This window comes from Sander lucioperca, chromosome 8 (genome assembly GCF_008315115.2).
Source record: "Sander lucioperca isolate FBNREF2018 chromosome 8, SLUC_FBN_1.2, whole genome shotgun sequence".
Lineage (NCBI taxonomy): Eukaryota > Metazoa > Chordata > Actinopteri > Perciformes > Percidae > Sander > Sander lucioperca.
The window spans coordinates 27,361,191-27,382,302 of NC_050180.1; the positions used below are offsets into that span (position 1 = coordinate 27,361,191).

At 43.6% G+C, this 21,112-nt stretch overlaps 1 protein-coding gene across 1 annotated transcript in view; it reads left to right on the forward strand.

The window, feature by feature from the left end:
• Positions 1–21,112, forward strand: part of LOC116064168 (interferon-induced protein 44-like) — a 73,497-nt gene that overhangs the window by 37,958 nt on the left and 14,427 nt on the right. The window lies entirely within an intron of this gene.

The following is a 21,112-nucleotide window of genomic DNA, read 5'->3' on the forward strand; positions in this document are numbered from 1 at the left end:
ACGGACCAGACCCGGGCAGCAGACGCTGGCTCTGGGGACATGGAACGTCACCTCTCTGTGGGGGAAGGAACCGGAACTTGTGCGGGAGGTGGAGCGCTACCAGTTGGATCTGGTGGGGCTTACCTCTACGCACAGTCTCGGTTCTGGAACCATACTCCTGGATAGGGGTTGGACTCTTTTCTTCTCCGGAGTTGCCCAGGGTGTGAGGCGCCGGGCGGGTGTGGGGATACTCGCAAGCCCCCGGCTGAGCGCCGCTACGTTGGAGTTTACCCCGGTGGACGAGAGGGTCGCCTCCCTACGCCTGCGGGTTGTGGGGGGGAAAACTCTGACTGTTGTTTGTGCGTATGCACCAAACAAGAGCTCGGAGTATTCAGCCTTCTTGGAGACCTTGAATGGAGTCCTGTATGGGGCTCCAGTAGGGGACTCCATAGTTCTGCTGGGGGACTTCAACGCGCACGTGGGCAATGATGGAGACACATGGAGAGGCGTGATTGGGAGGAACGGCCTCCCTGATCTAAACCAGAGTGGTTGTTTGTTGTTGGACTTCTGTGCTAGTCATGGATTGTCTATAACGAACACCATGTTCGAACATAGGGATGCTCATAATAATTCACCTCTAAATGGAACAAATAGCGACGTTGAAGACTCGACAGGGTTTTCATTAGTGGGCTCATTTATCTACATAAATACGTTTATTTGTCTGTTACATTCAGGAGATGTGTGAATTGTTTAATGCGTCGTTTATTAGCCTATTGTAGATTAATCGACAGTGTTTTCCAAAGTTCCATATTGACATGCACCTTAGCTACATACATACTGACTGAGCAGTCGGCGGGGATGAGGCAGCCGGCAGCTGCCTTCAACCTCCTACCTAACAGTCGGCTCTATCGCCTAGTTTTTATTATACTAATAAAGTGTTTTTAAAACCAAAGATACATTTTTACGTGTAAGTAAGTATTAGCCTCACGCTAATTTATCAAGACTAGGCCTACCGGCTAAACTAACGCTAGCTTCATGGCAACCTCTACACCTGGCGAGTCCCCACTCCCCCTCAGGATTTCCTCGTTGTTTAATAATACAAACAAAGAAATTGCTGACCTCAGGGAAGATGTTCGTCGGCTTTCCGAGGACTTAAAAACCAAAGATGCTTTGTTAACCGCCTGCTTGGACGTGGCTCATAATCAGTCGCTCCGGATCTCATCTCTCTCGGCGGCCTTCCAGGATACCGCGCCATGGGACCCAGCTGCCTGCCCACGCCCATCGTCCTGCTCGACACCGGTTATCAAGCCACCCTGGACTGAGGTGGTTTGCGGCCGAAAGAGAGCCTCGGGTAGGGCTCCATCGCCTCCTGCCCTCAGCCTCTCCGACCGCTTCAATGCCTTGTCGGAGTCGGAGCCGGTGGCGGCCAATGCGGCTCACCGGACTCGCCCCGCTTCAAAGCAGACTGACCAGCCGTCGTCACGGAAGACGATTGCTACCGCGCGGCGAAAGCTTCTGAGGGATGCGGTAGTCAGACGGTCCGGTGGCCTACACTGCCTGGATCGGCCAAATGACAACGTTCCTCAAAAACAATCCCCACAACCGAACGGTAAGCAATCTTCCTCTTCTTTTCCCTGCCCATCTGAAACCGACACTGACTGTTTTGCTCCCGTCACCGGCTATCCACACCCCCCCACTCCTCGTCCGCTCTTCCCCCTAACCACAGTAATTATTGGAGACTCCATCACTAGAGACCTACGGTTTCATAATGCTGTCACACACTGTTTTCCCGGAGCCAAAGTTGCAGACATCCTGGCTAAAGTTACGGACCTGATACCCTCATTCCCGACCTCTATCAAACGCATCGTGGTCCATTGTGGACATAACGACATGTCCACTCGGATTCAGGAGTGTGAGCGCACAAGGCAAGACTTTACCACTCTCATTGAGGCTTTAAAAAGCACTGGGAAGTCGGTTTTTATTTCGGGCCCACTTCCATCTCTAGGTCGCGGATCATGCCTCTTTAGTAGACTACTCTCCCTTAACACCTGGCTCCAGCTCACATGCAGCATTCACAAGATAGGTTTTATTGACAACTTCAATCTGTTTTGGGAACGTGGCTCCCTGTTCAGCAGGGATGGGATTCATCCCAATACACGCGGAAGCCAGATGCTACGTGGAAATTTGCACCACGCCCTGCATACCCAGACCTCTGATTGACTGTTTACATCCCGTAAACACTCCCACAAGCACACTGACCAGACACACTCTCCCAAAGTCAATAATCAGAGATACAGCGCTACACGCCCCTCTGTGCTCCCTTCAGAGCAATCACCCATTCATAATCCCATAACCACCGTGTCTGTCCCCCGACTGAGACCGTTTAAACAAAACACTAATAAAAGAGGTGCTATACTAAACAACCTAATTGGAATTAAAACAACCACTGCAACGATAGAACAGAATAGGAAAATCAAATGTGGACTATTAAATATTAGATCTCTGTCATCGAAAGCATTATTGGTAAACGAATTGATATTAGATAACCACATTGATTTATTCTGCCTCACCGAAACCTGGCTGGGCCATGACGAATATGTTAGTTTAAACGAAGCCACTCCTCCCAGTCATAATAATACCCAAATTCCACGAGGCTCAGGCCGAGGAGGGGGAGTTGCAGCCATATTTGACTCGAGCCTGTTAATTAATCCTAAACCTAAACTAAATTATAACTCGTTTGAAAGCCTTGTTCTTAATCTTCAACACCCAACATGGAAAACAGTACAGCCAATTATATTCGTTGTTGTTTACCGAGCACCAGGTCCATATTCTGAGTTTTTATCTGAATTCTCAGAGTTTTTATCATGCGTAGTCCTTCAATCAGACAAAGTACTTATTGTAGGTGATTTTAATATCCATGTGGACGTTGACAGCAATAGCCTTAGTACTGCTTTCAATTCACTGCTAGATTCTATTGGTTTCAGTCAGAGTGTGCATAAGGCCACGCACTGTTTTAACCACACCCTTGACCTTGTGCTAGAATATGGCATCAAAATTGACGATTTAATAGTATTTCCGCAGAATCCTTTATTATCAGACCATTTTTTAATAACTTTCGAATTCCTACTACCAGACTAAATAAACTAATAAACTAAATAAAAGTTTCTACACTAGATGCTTATCTGACAGTGCTATAGCAAAATTTAAGGAAGCTATTCCAACAGCATTTAACTCAATGTCATGCCTTAATATAACAGAGGACCGTTATGTTAACTTTAGTCCCTCCCAACTTGATAACTTTGTAGACGCTGCTACGGCCTGCCTACGGACTACTTTAGACTCTGTTGCTCCTCTCAAAAAGAAGATGATGAAGGAAAGGAAATTAGCACCTTGGTATAACTCCCAAACTCGTAAATTAAAGCAAATCTCACGAAAACTTGAAAGTAAATGGCGTTCCACCAAACTGGAAGAATCTCATGTGGATTGGCAAGATAGTCTAAAAAATTATAGGAGGGCCCTCAGAAATGCCAGATCAGACTACTACTCAATACTAATAGAAGAAAATAAGAACAACCCAAGGTTTCTTTTCAGCACTGTAGCCAGGCTGACAAAGAGTCATAGCTCCGTTGAGCCATCTATTCCTATAGCTCTGAGCAGTGATGACTTCATGACCTTTTTTAATGATAAAATTATAACAATTAGAAAAAAAATTCATCACCTTCTGCCCACAGCTTCTAACGGTTCACCATTGGGCGCAGGAGGGCTAGAAAGAACGATAAGACCTGATACTTATTTAGACAGCTTTTATCCTTTAGACCTCCAACAATTAATGTTAAGGATCTCTTCAGCTAAGCCAACTACCTGTCTCTTAGACCCCATTCCAACGAGGCTACTTAAAGAAGCACTACCCATGGTCAATACCACATTACTAGATACGATCAATATGTCCTTATTAACGGGTCACGTACCGCAGTCTTTTAAAGTAGCTGTGATAAAACCTATTCTGAAAAAACCCACCCTCGACCCTGAGGTCTTAGCCAACTATAGACCTATATCTAACCTTCCCTTTCTCTCCAAAATCCTTGAGAAGGTAGTCGCTAATCAATTGTGTGACTTTCTGCATAGAAATAGTCTATTTGAAGACTTTCAGTCAGGATTTAGAATGCATCATAGCACAGAGACGGCACTGGTGAAAATCACTAACGACCTTCTAACTGCTGCTGACAAAGGACTTGTCTCCATACTTGTCTTATTAGATGTTAGTGCTGCATTCGACACTATTGACCATACCATCCTCTTACAGAGACTGGAATATTTAGTTGGCATTAAAGGAATCGCACTAAGCTGGTTTAAGTCCTACTTCTCTGAGCGATCCCAATTTGTTAATATTAACAATAAACCATCCAAATACGCTAAAGTTAGCCATGGCGTTCCTCAAGGCTCAGTGCTTGGACCAATTCTATTCTCTTATATGCTTCCTCTAGGCAATATTATTAGGAAATACTCAATTAACTTTCACTGTTACGCAGACGACACCCAATTATATCTGTCAATTAAGCCCGACGAAAGCGGTCAGTTAGCTAAACTTCAAGCGTGCATTAAAGATATAAAATCCTGGATGACCCACAATTTTCTGATGTTAAACTCAAACAAAACGGAAGTTATTGTGCTGGGACCCAAGCACCACCGAACTTCATTATCTAACGATATAGCTACCCTAGATGGTATTGCTCTGGCCTCCAGCACTACTGTCAGAAATCTAGGAATCATTTTTGACCAGGATCTATCCTTTGGAAAAGATGGAAAAAGGCTGTTCTTGAGGTTTGTTTTAAGTGGGCGTTCACTTAAAACAAACCTCAAGAACAGCCTTTTTCCATCTTCGTAACATTGCCAAAATCAGGAACATCCTCTCGCAAAACGATGCTGAAAAACTAATCCATGCATTCGTTACTTCCCGGCTGGACTACTGTAATTCTTTACTATCAGGCTGCTCAAATAAGTCCCTCAAGACCCTCCAGCTGATCCAGAATGCTGCAGCACGTGTTCTGACAAGAACTAACAAAAGAGATCACATTTCTCCTGTATTAGCTTCTCTGCATTGGCTTCCTGTAAAATCCAGGATTGAATTTAAAATCCTTCTCCTGACCTACAAAGCATTACATGGTCAAGCACCATCATACATAGAAGAGCTCTTAGTACCTTATTGTCCCACTAGAGCACTACGCTCCCAGAACTCAGAGCTACTTGTGGTTCCTAGAGTCTCTAAAAGTAGAATGGGAGCCAGAGCCTTCAGCTATCAGGCTCCTCTCCTGTGGAACCAGCTCCCAATTTGGGTTCGGGGGGCTGACACCGTCGCCACATTTAAGAATAAACTGAAAACCATCATCTTTGATAAAGCTTATAGTTAGGGAGTGAGGAGTTGCAGCATAGTAGAGTAGAGTAGAGGGAGGCAGGAAGTACAAGCCCGTTCCGGCAGGGGAGAGTACGAGCCCGGTCCAGGGCCCCTCTCTTTAGCCTTTAGCCTGCCTCTCTTAGTTATGCTATTATAACTCTAGACTGCTGTGGGAAGCTCCTACCAAGGACATTATGAGCTACTCCCTCTTCTCTCTTTTCACTTGTCTCCTTTTGTGTGCATCTTAGTCCCAGAAATGCCTGTTACTAACCTAGCTCTGGGGAGTTTTCTCCCCGGAGTCCCTTTGCTTCTTCTTCACCCAGAACATCGCCTTGGAATTGGGTGGCACCTACACCGGGGTCCTGGGTGCAGCTGACGCTATGGACTTTCTACACCCTGCTACGCTCTGCGATTCCCCGCAGTGTCCGACTGCGTCCTGCCGCGTCCAACCACTTCCACCCAGGCTGCTGTGCCACACTACATCCCGTAACGCCCTGCTGTGCCCTACTAAGACATGAACTACTACGACTACCATTGTGATCACTGTTTCATTATCTTTACTATGACTATTATTGCCACCATTCACCACTCCCCCAACTGGTGCCGTCAGACACCGCCTACCAAGAGCCTGGGTCTGTCCGAGGTTTCTTCCTAACAAAAAAGGGAGTTTTTCCTTGCCACTGTCGCTATAGCTACTGCTAATGCTTGCTCTTGAGGCAACCACTGTAATAGTTGGGGCTTCGTAAACTACAGAGTTTGGTCTAGACCTACTCTACCTGTAAAGTGTCTCGAGATAACTCTTGTTATGATTTGATACTATAAATTAAATTGAATTGAATTGAATTGAATAAGTGTACTTGGTACCAGAGCACCCTAGGCCAAAGGTCAATGATCGATTTTATAATCGTTTCATCTGATCTGAGGCCGTATGTTTTGGACACTCGGGTGAAGAGAGGGGCAGAGCTGTCAACTGATCACCATCTGGTGGTGAGTTGGGTCAGAGGGTGGGGGAAGACTCTGGACAGACCTGGTAAACCCAAACGGGTAGTGCGGGTGAACTGGGAACGTTTGGAGGAGGCCCCTGTCCGACAGACTTTCAACTCACACCTCCGGCCGAGCTTTTCGTGCATCCCTGTGGAGGCTGGGGGCATTGAACCCGAGTGGACAATGTTCAAAGTTTCCATTGCTGAAGCTGCGGCGGGGAGCTGTGGTCTTAGGGTCTTAGGTGCCTCAAGGGGCGGCAACCCACGAACACCGTGGTGGACACCGGTGGTCAGGGAAGCCGTCCGACTGAAGAAGGAGTCTTTCTGGGATATGTTATCCCAGGGGACTCCGGAGGCAGTTGCAAGGTACCGAAGGGCCCGAAGGGCTGCAGCCTCTGCCGTGAAAGAGGCAAAGCAGCGGGTGTGGGAAAAGTTCGGGGAAGACATGGAGAAGGACTTTCGGTCGGCACCAAGGTGCTTCTGGAAAACCGTTCGCCACCTCAGGAGGGGGAAGCGGGGAACCATCCAAGCTGTGTACAGTAAGGATGGGACGCTGCTGACCTCAACTGAGGAGGTAATAGGGCGGTGGAAGGAGCACTTTGAGGAACTCCTAAATCCGACTAATACGCCCTCTATGGTAGAGGCAGAGCTGGAGGATGATGGGGGATTGTTGTCAATTTCCCTGGTGGAAGTTGCTGAGGTAGTTAAACAACTCCACAGTGGCAAAGCCCCAGGGACTGATGAGATCCGTCCAGAAATGCTTAAAGCTCTGGGTGTGGAGGGGTTGTCTTGGTTGACACGCCTCTTCAACATTGCGTGGAAGTCGGGGACGGTGCCTAAGGAGTGGCAGACCGGGGTGGTGGTTCCCCTTTTCAAAAAGGGGGACCAGAGGGTGTGTGCCAATTACAGGGGTATCACACTTCTCAGCCTCCCCGGTAAAGTCTACTCCAAGGTGCTGGAAAGGAGGGTTCGGTCGATAGTCGAACCTCAGGTTGAAGAGGAACAATGCGGATTCCGTCCTTGTCGTGGAACAACGGACCAGGTCTTTACTCTCGCAAGGATCCTGGAGGGAGCCTGGGAGTATGCCCAACCGGTCTACATGTGCTTTGTGGATCTGGAGAAGGCGTATGACCGGGTCCCCCGGGAGACACTGTGGGAGGTGCTGCGGGAGTATGGGGTGAGGGTGTCCGGGTTCTCGGCAGTAAGTTGGACTCGTTTCAGGTGAGGGTTGGCCTCCGCCAGGGCTGCGCTTTGTCACCAATCCTGTTTGTAGTATTTATGGACAGGATATCGAGGCGTAGTCGGGGTGGAGAGGGGTTGCAGTTTGGTGAGCTGGGGATCTCATCGCTGCTTTTTGCAGATGATGTGGTCCTGATGGCATCGTCGGCCTGTGACCTTCAGCACTCACTGGATCGGTTCGCAGCCGAGTGTGAAGTGGCTGGGATGAGGATCAGCACCTCTAAATCTGAGGCCATGGTTCTCAGCAGGAAACCGATGGAGTGCTTTCTCCAGGTAGGGAATGAGTCTTTACCCCAAGTGAAGGAGTTCAAGTACCTTGGAGTCTTGTTCGCGAGTGAGGGAACAATGGAGCGGGAGATTGGTCGGAGAATCGGCGCAGCGGGTGCGGTATTACACTCAATTTATCGCACCGTTGTGACGAAAAGAGAGCTGAGCCAGAAGGCAAAGCTCTCAATCTACCGGTCAGTTTTCGTTCCTACCCTCACCTATGGTCATGAAGGCTGGGTCATGACCGAAAGAACGAGATCCAGGGTACAAGCGGCCGAAATGGGTTTCCTCAGGAGGGTGGCTGGCATCTCCCTTAGAGATAGGGTGAGAAGCTCAGTCATCCGTGAGGAGCTCGGAGTAGAGCCGCTGCTCCTTCGCGTCGAAAGGAGCCAGTTGAGGTGGTTCGGGCATCTGGTAAGGATGCCCCCTGGGCGCCTCCCTAGGGAGGTTTTCCAGGCACGTCCAGCTGGGAGGAGGCCTCGGGGAAGACCCAGGACTAGGTGGAGGGATTATATCTCCAACCTGGCCTGGGAACGCCTCGGGATCCCCCAGTCGGAGCTGGTTAATGTGGCTCGGGAAAGGGAAGTTTGGGGTCCCCTGCTGGAGCTGCTACCCCTGCGACCCGTTACCGGATAAGCGGAAGAAGATGGATGGATGGATGGGTTGAGCTTGGATGGATGGACTTTAATGAAAAAGACAAACGGTACAAACAAGTAAAGGCAATCAGTGGGGGAGGAACGAGACACCTGACAATTGACAAGGATAAACAGTAGTGGAAATCAAAAAACTAGCTGAAGACCTGTTTTTCCCAAATGGTTTTTCGAAAAAAAAAAGGAAAGGCTCTCAGATTATTCTACTGAAATTGAATCGTCTCAGGTACATGTCAACAGTTGGAGCACTGTGGATAACTTGTATGAAGAAAGCAAAGTAAAAATTCTTAGACTGTATCTTTATACCAAAAGAGTAAATGTGGAGTTGTCCTCTGAGGAAGAGGAAGCAGAGATGCATTTAACTTCAACCCCAACTGTTGATCTCACAGGACATGAGCCACATGCTTCAACTGAAGTACAAGATATGGATGACATAGTTCACCAAGAGATCGACCTCGAGATTATAATTGGGGCTGTGGCAACTGAAGATGTGCAGTTGGATGACACTGTGCCATGGAATGACCAGCCACCACAGAGATTGGTTGAACCTCAATATGTCCCTTTGATTGACCAGCCACTGCAGAGCCCAGGCGAACCTCAACCAGCTCCTTCAAATGAACAGCCACCGCAGGGATTTGGCTGCCTTGTTGCAGAGCCGTAGAATGACCAGACACTGGGTGAACGTGCTCCGGTTACACTGATTATTAGGCGGGGGCATTGTCTCACTGACCTAATCAAAGCCTTCACAAACCCAGATATTTTAAGCGCCGATGTGTTTATTAAGATGCCCCTACCTAATGGAAAACTTGAAGAAGGGGAGAGAAGTTGTGTGACCCGGGACTGCTTCACAGAGTTTTGGACAGACTTTTATGAAAGGTGCACCATGGGCGGGGATGTGAAAGTAACCTTTATTAGGCATGATTATCAGTGTGAAGAGTGGAAGGCTATTGCTAGAATCTTAGTAGTAGGGTGGAAGATTGCCCGCTATTTCCGAGTGAAACTGGCGACACCATTCCTTGAAGAGGTACTGTACTCCACAACCTTCAGCAGCTTAAAGGACACCTTCTTGCAGTACGTGTCTGAACAGGAGAGAGAGGTGATTCACTATTTGATGCTCTTGAGCCACACGAGTGCCAGCAGGTTCCTACAAAGGACAATCTGATCCCACTGCTCTCACAGATGGTATCTCTCATACAGGCACCAATGTATGTAATCGAGTGTTGGCGTCCTATTGTGGTGCACTTAGCAAGTGTGTTGCCACCAGATGCTCTGCATCATGTCATAGAGCAGAAGACCCCAACTGGGAAAGCTGTAAAGGACCTCCTGCAGTTTCCAGATGTGATGACTGCACCCGAAAAAGCAGTTGCCCGCTACCTGAAGAGATATGTAGGTGAAGTTGATCTGAGAACCCTTCAGCTTTTCCTCCGCTTCTGCACTGGTTCAAATTTGATGGAAAAACCAATTAAGATAGAGTTCATTGAAACCTCAGACTTCGAGCGAAGACCATAATCACATACATGTGGCTGCCTTTTAAAGCTACCTGTAGGATACAACAATTATCCAGACCTCCGTAGTGATTTCAATACTATACTCACAAGCTCAGTATGGGTAATGGATATCATCTAGGCCAGAAGGGTGAGTGCCAATAGGTAGCACCCACAATTTCTGGAAAGAACATATAAAAGATAATGTTTAAGTTGCAAAAGGCATGATTTCAACATTTAACTTTTTGTTCTGATTAATTAACACAAGCTGTCTTTGACATTGGATTATCTTTAAAATGTGCACCCTGATTCAGTTAAAGCTAGCAGCTATTTTTTTTTTACATGCAGTGAATTTGCATTCACAGAATGATGATATTTGATTGTGACTGTGTGCATGTTTACAGAAGAATTTAACATGTTCACATCTTTATAGTACACATAGTGTATATACACAAGTGATTGAATATTGATATGCTGTTTAAAGTACAAAAGGCATTACATAAGCATGTATTGTTTCCTTAGAAATTGGTAGGACAAATTCCTCACATTGTAACTAGAAAATGCATGGGATATGCAATAGTCCAAACAAAAAAAGATAAATTCTGAGTTATGATAGCATAAAGTAGATAATTTGCAGATACACAGAAAACCAATTCTAATGTTCAATAAGCATAAAACAAACAACTACCAGAAAGTCAATGTTTTAATTCAATATATTTGTAGTATATTTAAGTAGTTTTACTTCAAACAGATGTGTCTTAAAAGTGGTATTGCTTTACTCTTAAGATAAGGGGTTGTACTTCAACCACATTGTTTTTTAGCATTTGTGCAATAGAGGTTCCACATGTTTTAAAAGAAATAAGTATCCTTGATAAGCTCAAGTAACCTACCCTATGGTGCATAGTTCGAGATTTGCATATATAGGACTTTAGGAGGGAATAGAACCAAATTGGGATTGCAGGTACAAATAAAACAAAATGGAGATTGGGGGGTGGGTTTAATGTGTGCTCTCACGTGCAGGAGGTAATTTTCCGCTCACATTTACCGGCCTGAAGGGGAGTGGATAACTATACTGGGAAATATGTGTAGTTTTTCCACACATTTCATATATACTCTATATGTTAATCTATGTGATTGAAAACTATGAAATGTGTCTGTAATGTGACTTCAGAAGAGGGATTAGCACCCAGCCCTTTGTTAGTGGGAATGCTGTTCAGCAGCATTCCAACTATTGTTATTCTGTTCTTTATTTATTCTGCTTATTTTTATTATTCCGTACGTTTTTTGGCTCTCCGTAACTTCAGCATACATTCAGCTATTAAAACCATTCAACTTTTAAAATGTTCAGCTCTTTCAGCTAATGATGGGACTTCTTCAACTTTTTTTCTACTATTTATACTTTTTAAAATATTCAGCTTTTTATGACGTTTTTTTAACATTGAAGTGAATGAGAGCATGCTTCAAATCCTTCAAATCTTCTTCCGCTCCCAAAATTTTCAGCTCCTTCATACTTTCACCTACAGACGCCAAACAAACTTTAAAATGTTCACAAAATATTCAGGTATTAAACTATTGCTTTTCAGTTTGATATCTTTTATAGTTTTTGTGAAAAAGCTGTTTAAGTTTAGTGATCATTTCAGGATTTTTCTGCGTTTCTATGGAGTGTGTATTGCGTGTCCTAGAGTGGATGATGTCATCGTTAGAGTGCAGAAGCTTAGGAATAAAATCTTTGTCCCCTCTCTATAAATTGCTCTCACGCCCACAATATCTACTTGTCATACACAATTTATACATCAAAACCTAGGTATTTTTGTCTAGTTTCAGACAGTGTGCTCACTTTTGCAATATGCCTTATACTGTTGGCTCGATGAGCTTCCAAATGACGACAGTTCCACATTTTCCTCCATCCACTGCCATATTAAAAGTCTTCCACATTTCCCAGCGAAACGCAGAGCGAACCACTTTTTTAAATCGCTGATATGCCCACATTTTTAAGTTTATCAACATAAATTTTACATGAATACGTTCACAAAGGTCTTGTGGTGCTCACGATTACATCATTTCACCGATAGAACTTATCGTTTTAGCAGTCTGAGGCTTTATTTGAGAGCTTGCTCTGTGTCTTTGAACAGCTCCAGTGTGGCCAGCTGACAGTTTCAGCAGGTGACACGGTCGTTAACCTGATTAAAGATCAAAGAGATCTCATCACAGACTTCAAAGGGGTGTTTTCACTGGTCATACGTTACCATGACAACCCTTTCACAGACAGTTGACTTGAATACTACAGGCAGTAATATGAACATTAGTCTACAGCTTTAGTGTTCCACTTCTGTCTGTCTCTGTCCGTCTGTCTGTCTGTCTGTTTCTCTGTCTGTCTCTCTCTTTCTCTCTCTCTTTCTGTCTATCTATTCAGACACACACACAGACACACAAACAGACACACACACACACGCACAAACACACACACACACACACACACACACACACACACAGACACAAGCACACACACACACACACAAACACACACACTCACAAAAAAACACACACACAGACACACACACACACACACACACACACAAACACACAAACAGACACAAACACACAGACACACACACACAAACACGCACACAAAAAAAAACACAAAAACACACACACATACGCAGACACACACACAGACAGACACACACACAAACACACACACACACAGACACACACACACACACACACACACACAGACACACACACACACACACACACAGACACACACACACACACACACAGACACAAACACACACACAGACACACGCACACAGACACATACACACACACACACAGATACACACCAACACACATACGCAGACACACACACACACACACACACACACACACACACACACACACACACACACACACACACACACACACACACACACAGACACACACACGCACACAGACACACACACACACGCACACACAAACGCAGACACACACACACACACAAACACACACACAGACACACACACACACACACGCACACAGACACACACACACACACACACACACGCACACAGACATACACACACCAAAACACATACGCAGACACACAAACAAACACACACACAGACACACGCACACAGACACACACACAGACACACGCCCACAGACACACACAGACACACACACACACGTGCACACACACACGTGCACACACACACATATACACACACACCAAAACACATACGCAGACACACAAACAAACACACACACAGACACACGCACACAGACACACACACAGACACACGCCCACAGACACACACACACACACACACACACGTGCACACACACACGTGCACACACACACATATACACACACACAGACACACACGCACACACACACACACACACACACACACACACAGCCACACATATATACACACACTGAGGTACATCAATCAATGTGTCCCTGAAGTAAACACTTAACCCATACTTGCTCCAAAGGTGTGTTACCACTGACATATATGCTATTGAAAGTTGATTCCTTTTCTCTTTTTTCCTCTCGTTTTATCTTTCCTCTCTTTTTCCTCTCTCTCTCTCTTTCTGCTTGTTTGTTCTATGCAACGGATATGGCTGATAATAAGTCTTCTTAGTCAATTCATTGAAACGTCCACTTTTGACAGTATTACAGTTTAGCTTCCAGCTTTTCTAAAATGTATTTTAGCTCTTCACTTGGTTAATGCAGTTTAGCTTCCAACTCTAACAATTTTCCTGATTTTTTAGCGTGTAGTGCATTTGAGCTTTAAGATTTTTCGTACTATTTGTTTCATATTTCTGCATTTGTGAGTGATTATCGGTTAGAAAATGAACTCAGACCTCACAATGTTCTACGTGTTTTGTCATTATTCAACTTTTGAAGCCAACAGTTCAGTTTAGCATAAGCTTTTAACTTTTTAATGAAATTCATACGTATTAAAACGATTTCCACTTTTTCAACTATTCTCACTACTTCAACTTCTTCTTAATGATTTAAGCTATTCAACCAGTTTAGCTTTAGCAATTCAGCTATTCAGCATTCCCACGCATTTTCCGCAGGAAATGCATTTTCTAGTTATATTTGAATTGCAGAAATGTTATAAAGACATCTGTTAACTCCAGTTCTGAGTGCCTGTTGTATAATCGCTGACATTCACGTTAGCCTAAATTAGGCTTACTGTTCAAATAAGATAAATAAATTTCAAAACAAGATTTTATTTTTGCATTTGTGTGGTTGCTTTTTCAATGATGTAACATAGTTGCATTGACATAGACATAGACAAGACTCCGTTAACTGATTTATTGTAAGCTTGAAGAAAATGAACTGATGGCACATGGCTGCAGTATGATTAGGTTATTAATTTGTTAATTGTAAACTGTCGGAAGTCACTGAGATTACTATGCAGACTAAAACAAGATTTCAGTATTTATAATGTAATAACTGGGACTGTTAAAAACAAACGGATGGTAGACTTGAACTGGGTGACAATCAAATGATTGTCGCTTCAGTGGCTCCCCAATAACTGAGGTTGACTGCATGTCGCTGTCAGTCAGGTAAGTATACTGAACTATTCTCCATAGGCACAATAACAAAGATTCACACCATGCCATGGGATTTTAATGTTCTAGCAGACAACTCTCAGGCCTGCTCACAAACGATATAGCGACTGCATGTAAGTTTTGAAAATGATCTGCTGTTTTTGTAAATTTAGATTTGATTTATTGGGTTTCAGTGGTTCTTATCTTTTTGAAATATGCTGGGCAGAGGTACAGCTCTAGATCCACATGTTACTAAAATGACAGTGAAGTTGCCCACATCATTATCTTATTAATGTTGATCACAGTGAGTAACTTTTTTTAACCAACCTTCAATACTTGTATTCAGTTAACAGCCTCCCCCCCCAAATGATCTAGTCTCTCTCCTCTGGCTGATCTGAACACAGCCTTACCCACGCAAATCCTGGTTGGGTTTGACACTCTCAGCACGTCTCACTGGACTATGGCCAGGGACCCCCTGCCATGTACAAAACTGTCTGGAATGGGGGAAGAGAGGACTGGGGTATCCAGCACCAGGTGGCTAGTGATGGGGGTGATTTAAGGGAAAGAAGCCCCCCACTGGCAGCCATGTCATTAGGTGGTCCTCCCTTGAAATGCGGTGGAAGAGGTCCTGCAAATCTGCAGAGTTGGTCGGACATGTGGCGTGCTCTGAGGTTGACCTGAAAATGAGCATTGTAAAGTTCAGAAATCTTTTAAGTTGGAGCCTCAAGTGAAATTATGTTATTTTCTGCTATTATAGATCGTCATGTAGCAAGAGCACAATAGATTAGAGTCAATTATAAAGACATTAGGGGGTTGATGTAAAAATATATATGATAGTAATTGAGTTTCTGCTATGATTTAAAAAGTTTTAATTAATTGTACATTAAGTCCAAAAGGCCAGGAAATCTATGGCTAACGTTCCATATATTTGATATTCACATCTACCAAAACCATTACATTGATAAATCTGAGGCCTAAGTGAGGAGGAGGATGATGAAATAGTTGATTCTTTAATACCATGAAGTCACAACAAAAACCCCAAATTAACATTTATTAATTTTAAGCTGACACTTTATTCCACATTCCAGAATGACTATATATGTCATATATATATATATATATATATAATAGGGTAAGTGTATGGGGTGCACATTTTGATATTTTAAATGAACTAGCAATTATCACATTTGATATAACAATTACATTATTGTATATAATATGAAATACAATTATAATAAAATTGTAAGTTATGACTACTGTATACTGTACTGTTTTTATTTTTAAAAATTATAATCAAATTAAAAAAAACTGAGTCTGCACATGCGCATAACCAGTAAGTAGCAAATCTCGATGGGTAGCATGAATCGTCAGAACACCTGTTCACAGTTAAGCGTATTATAATATTCAGCGCTGTAATAATTGGAGGATGCATTATAAAGCCAATAATACTAAACAAACAAGCAGCAGTCAATAAAGAGTCTAATACAGTACAATACAATCGAGTTCATGTTCGCGGATCGCGGCCTCAACCTATTCGGTCAAAACTGTGCGCACCATAGTGGCTGATGATGGAGAAGTGCAGCCATCCTGTCAGTCATGCGGTGCGCAGTGGAGTTCATTAGGAAAACATGTTCATTTAAGTCTGTTTATCTTTTTAATGTAGGCTAAATAATAGTACTAATTACAATGAAAAATACATTATTTGTGATTCAAAATAATGGTACATTAATTAGTGACCCCCACAGATGCATGATTTTACTGCTTCCATGGGAGCTCAGACCTCTGTATGGGAGCTGAGCTCCCACTGGCTCCCACGTAACTCGAACCCTGGTTACTGTATCGTTTACATTGAAATCCCTATCACAATCACCCAAAAGCATAAATTCTAAGGGGCTGTTAGATTTATGGAACGCTCTTTTTAACTTCAGCTACTAGTTGTGAGATCATCGTCGTCATTTTATATTACCTGAATGATTGCCATGAAGCAAAACTGGACAAGTGCTTTGTCCAGGAAGTCACCGGAGAAGAGCCCTTTATCCTTGAGTTGTCCAAGTTGCTGGATCCAGTGTTCAAGCCCTTCCTTTCTCATTTGTCCCCACCAGCTCTCTATCCGCTGGTTTGCCATGCTTGCTCCTGGTATATAGCTCCTCTCTCCTGCTCTGTCATCTTCATCATTTCGACGCAAATACTGTTGGATATCTCTTACCAAAGCATTCTCTGTACCCATGTCTGTGCGTAAAAGCCTTGGGTAACCGCCAGCCTGCTTTATTGCTTCAACAAAGTAGCTTCCAATAACTTTTGGATCGCTGTTTGTGTAGGCTGCTCTTAGCCATATAATCCTACGGGAAAATCCGTCTATGCATCCATTAATGCATATACCATACGGCTTGAGTTTGTCGTAGGAATCTACATGCCATATGAAATTAGGCCCCTGTGAAAAATACTGCCTTCGTCTAAGACGTTGTCTCTGGCGAGCTTGAGAATTGACTGGGTCCAGCTGAGACACAAGGATCCTTACGTCTTCCTTCCTGACACGGATGCCTCGCTCCAAACACTTCACATACATCCACCGGTATCCATGAAGTTTTCCAGGGCCTTCCAGTTGACTACGTATGAAGTCGACAGCATCCTCTAAATTATCATATTGCCGACGATGTAATCCATAAACTTTCAATGTTTTCATTAACTGCCTTTTACTGACAATAATCCCTTGCAAAGCAAGTGTGTTCAGTATATCCTGGTAACGCATCCCTAAATTAAAATACAACTTTATCAAATGCTCTCTATCCATAGCTATTAGCCTACCAAGAAGTGCCTTAAGCGGGTGGCAGCTTTAGCGTGCACTCTCTGCTTTGGGGAGAAAAGCTGCTCTATTGTGCATTCTCCTTTTATAAACACTTATCTTGAGGCCACGAGTTACTATCTTGAGGCCACGAGTTACTATCTTGAGGCCACGAGTTACTATCTTGAGGCCACGAGATAGTTATAATTAATTTTTTTTGACAAAGTGGGACCAGGGGGGCTCCGTAGTGTAGTGTGTTGTCACGTAACGCCACTGAAAAGACGACCCTCTGTAAACGTTATGAATTAAAACATGCCAGTTCGTAATATTTTGTATTATGCTGTTCTTGTCTTTACTAAAATCAAATCAATCAGCTCAGTCGCTCCAGTCTTTGCCAGGATTCAGGGCCACCTCACTCGGCCAGCCTCGCTGTGTGTGAACGCCACTCTGCACGTTTGATGCAGGGATGTAGCTAAGAACTTGAGGGGCAGGGGGCTAAGATTACCTCTACAATTATTATTTATTATTAATTAATATGAATTAATTGTTTGTGTCAATGTTTTAAGAAGCTTGTGGACATAGCGGCAGTTTGTCTTTGCAAGCACAGTTGTTTGAACACCAAAGTTAGGGGGATCAGCTGCCCCCCCTTGCCCCCTAGAGATCTGTCTCTGCCTGCCAAGCCCAATGTTATCTGTTTTAATCAGATAAGGGGGCACCTCCAAAGAACTGGGAACATCAACATCTGTTATCTGAAATTCTGTAGAAACAACACTTCATGGGAATGTGTGTGTGTGTGTGTGTGTGTGTGTGTGTGTTTAGTAGGAAAGTAAGTAATATAAGATTCTTTGGAATATGACTCCTCTCAGGTGACTGCACAATGGCCGACCCGCTGGAAGAAAAAATATCAGGTACAAGGATGTGATGGCTGTGATGTTATCTGTCCAGGAGGTGTCAGCGGAGATAAGGACACCGAGAAACCAGAAGGTGTGGACTCTCTCCACACACTCGCCGTGGATGTACAGGGGGGCTAGGTCGACTGATGAAGAAAATTGAAGTTAATGGAAAACCCCACCTTTGTTTATTTGCACTCAACAACATTAAAGAAGAAGAGAAATTATGTATGACTATGGGGGTGAAGACTGCCCATGGAGAAGTATGTTCCACATTACAGTGTACACAATGGCCCATGGCGTTGCAAAATGTATCAAAATCTCTTGAATTGATTAGAATATGAATCTTTTAGATTATATAAAATTAAGGCTATGTTGAAACTGCAGGCAAATCAGATATTTTTAACCAGAATTCCTGCACTGTTATTTGTTTGTGACCAGATTGGATTTGTGCATTCATGTTCATTACTTCAGATTTCATTCTACAGTCTCTTTATGTCAGGTTTTGGTATTTTTGATGTCTTAAAGGAACACGCCAACTTACAGTGCAGGAATTCTGGTTAAAAATATCTGATTTGAGATTTGAGTCTGACTTTGTAATATTTTGTATTATGCTGTTCTCGTCTTTACTAAAACCAAAACTAATCAAAGGGCTGAATGCTCTTACAAATCACGAGGGAGTGATTTGACTTTTGGCTAACGTAATAGTTATAGTATAGTAATTTTTAAATTATTACTCTGTAATTTCTGTTTTAATTTTAAAAGCCTAACCTAACAGGGGTTGCAAATTAGTCATGGCTATAAACCTGTATGCATGGCATCTACTTTGTATTCTTTATAAAGCAATGTTCTATGCATTTGTCCCTGCCAAATAAACATTAAATAAAATAAATAATAGCTGTTGTTGATGCTGACTCGCCTTTAGCATACATTACATTTATTACAACTTTAACTTTAAATTGAACTTGTGTTTAAACTTCACCTGGGGAAACTGACTTCACCTTCAGAGGCTCGGGGGGTGGCCTCCAGTCTTTGCCAGGATTCAGGGCTACCTCACTCGGCCAGCCTCGCTGTGTGTGAACGCCACTCTGCACGTTTGATGCAGGGATGTAGCTAAGAACTTGAGGGCCAGGGGGCTAAGATTACCTCTACAATTATTATTTATTAATAATTAATATGAATTAATTGTTTGTTTCAATATTTTAAGAAGCTTGTGGACATAGTGGCAAGGGGGGTCAGGGGGGGATCAGCTGCCCCCCCTGACCCCTGGAGATCTGTCTCTGCCTGCCAAGCCCAATGTTATCTGTTTTAATCAGATAAGGGGGCACCTCCAAGGAACTGGGAACATCAACATCTGTTATCTGATATTCTGTAGAAGTCATCACAACACTTCATGGGAATGTGTGTGTGTGTGTGTGTGTGTGTGTGTGTGTGTGTGTGTGTGTGTGTTTAGTAGGAAAGTAAGTAATATAAGATTCTTTGGAATATGACTCCTCTCAGGTGATTGCACAATGGCCGACCCGCTGGAAGAGAAACATCAGGTACAAGGATGGGGCGTGTAAGAGCCAATTAGTGCCCAGGAAAGAGAGAGAGACAGGTACACAGAGCTAAACACCACAGACAGTAGGAGACAGACAGGTAGAGAGAGAGACAGGTACACTGAGCTAAACACCACAGTCAGTAGGAGACAGACAGGTAGAGAGAGAGACAGGTACACTGAGCTAAACACCACAGACAGTAGCAGACAGACAGGTAGAGAGAGAGACAGGTACACTGAGCTAAACACCACAGTCAGTAGCAGACAGACAGGTAGAGAGAGAGACAGGTACACTGAGCTAAACACCACAGTCAGTAGGAGACAGACAGGTAGAGAGAGAGACAGGTACACTGAGCTAAACACCACAGACAGTAGCAGACAGACAGGTAGAGAGAGAGACAGGTACACTGAGCTAAACACCACAGTCAGTAGCAGACAGACAGGTAGAGAGAGAGACAGGTACACTGAGCTAAACACCACAGTCAGTAGGAGACAGACAGGTGGAGACAGAGACAGGTAAACACACTGAAAAAATGGGAAATAGAAGGTCTTTGAATTTACGAAAATGAATTTATGAAGATGCTACGCAATTCATGTATATTCCTTTCAAGACTGATTGATTGATGATTGACTGGTTTCAAACTGATTGAGTGAGTGAGTTTGTTGTTGTACAATGTAAATAAAGCATTAGCTTTAATATTGTGAATTTGAATTTGCAACTTGAACTAGACAATGTCAGTTATATCAAATTACATGGTAAATCAATCAATGTTCAGTTATCATTAAAACACATTTCAACTTGTCATGTGACCCCCCCCCCAGAAGTGGTTTTACCCTGAGCCTTGAAAAGTAATGCCAAGGGTCCAGAAGCAGTCTGAAGGAAACACACTTTACATCAAAGTTGTCCCGTCAGAGCCTTTTCCTATCGTGTCCCTTCCTCTGAATAACCTTCCTGCTGATATCAGATGAGGCCTTTAAATCCAAACTCAAAACTCATCTTTTCACCTTAACGTGCTTATTACTGGCAGGTTGCTCATTGTCCAATCACCTTTAAGAAGTCTTATTCCAAAGAATTTTATCTTATTACTTATACACACACACACACACACACACACACACACACACACACACACACACACACACACAGACACACAGAGACACACACACACACACACACACACACACACATTTCGATGAAGTGTTGTGATAAGTTCTGTAGAAGTCAGAGCCGAGTAATCAGATTACAGATGGGCAGGACTTTTATCAGAATCAGAATTGATTTATTAAGTAAGTAAAATGAAGAAATAAAGTAAGTCACATGGTTGATGAAACAGGGAGGA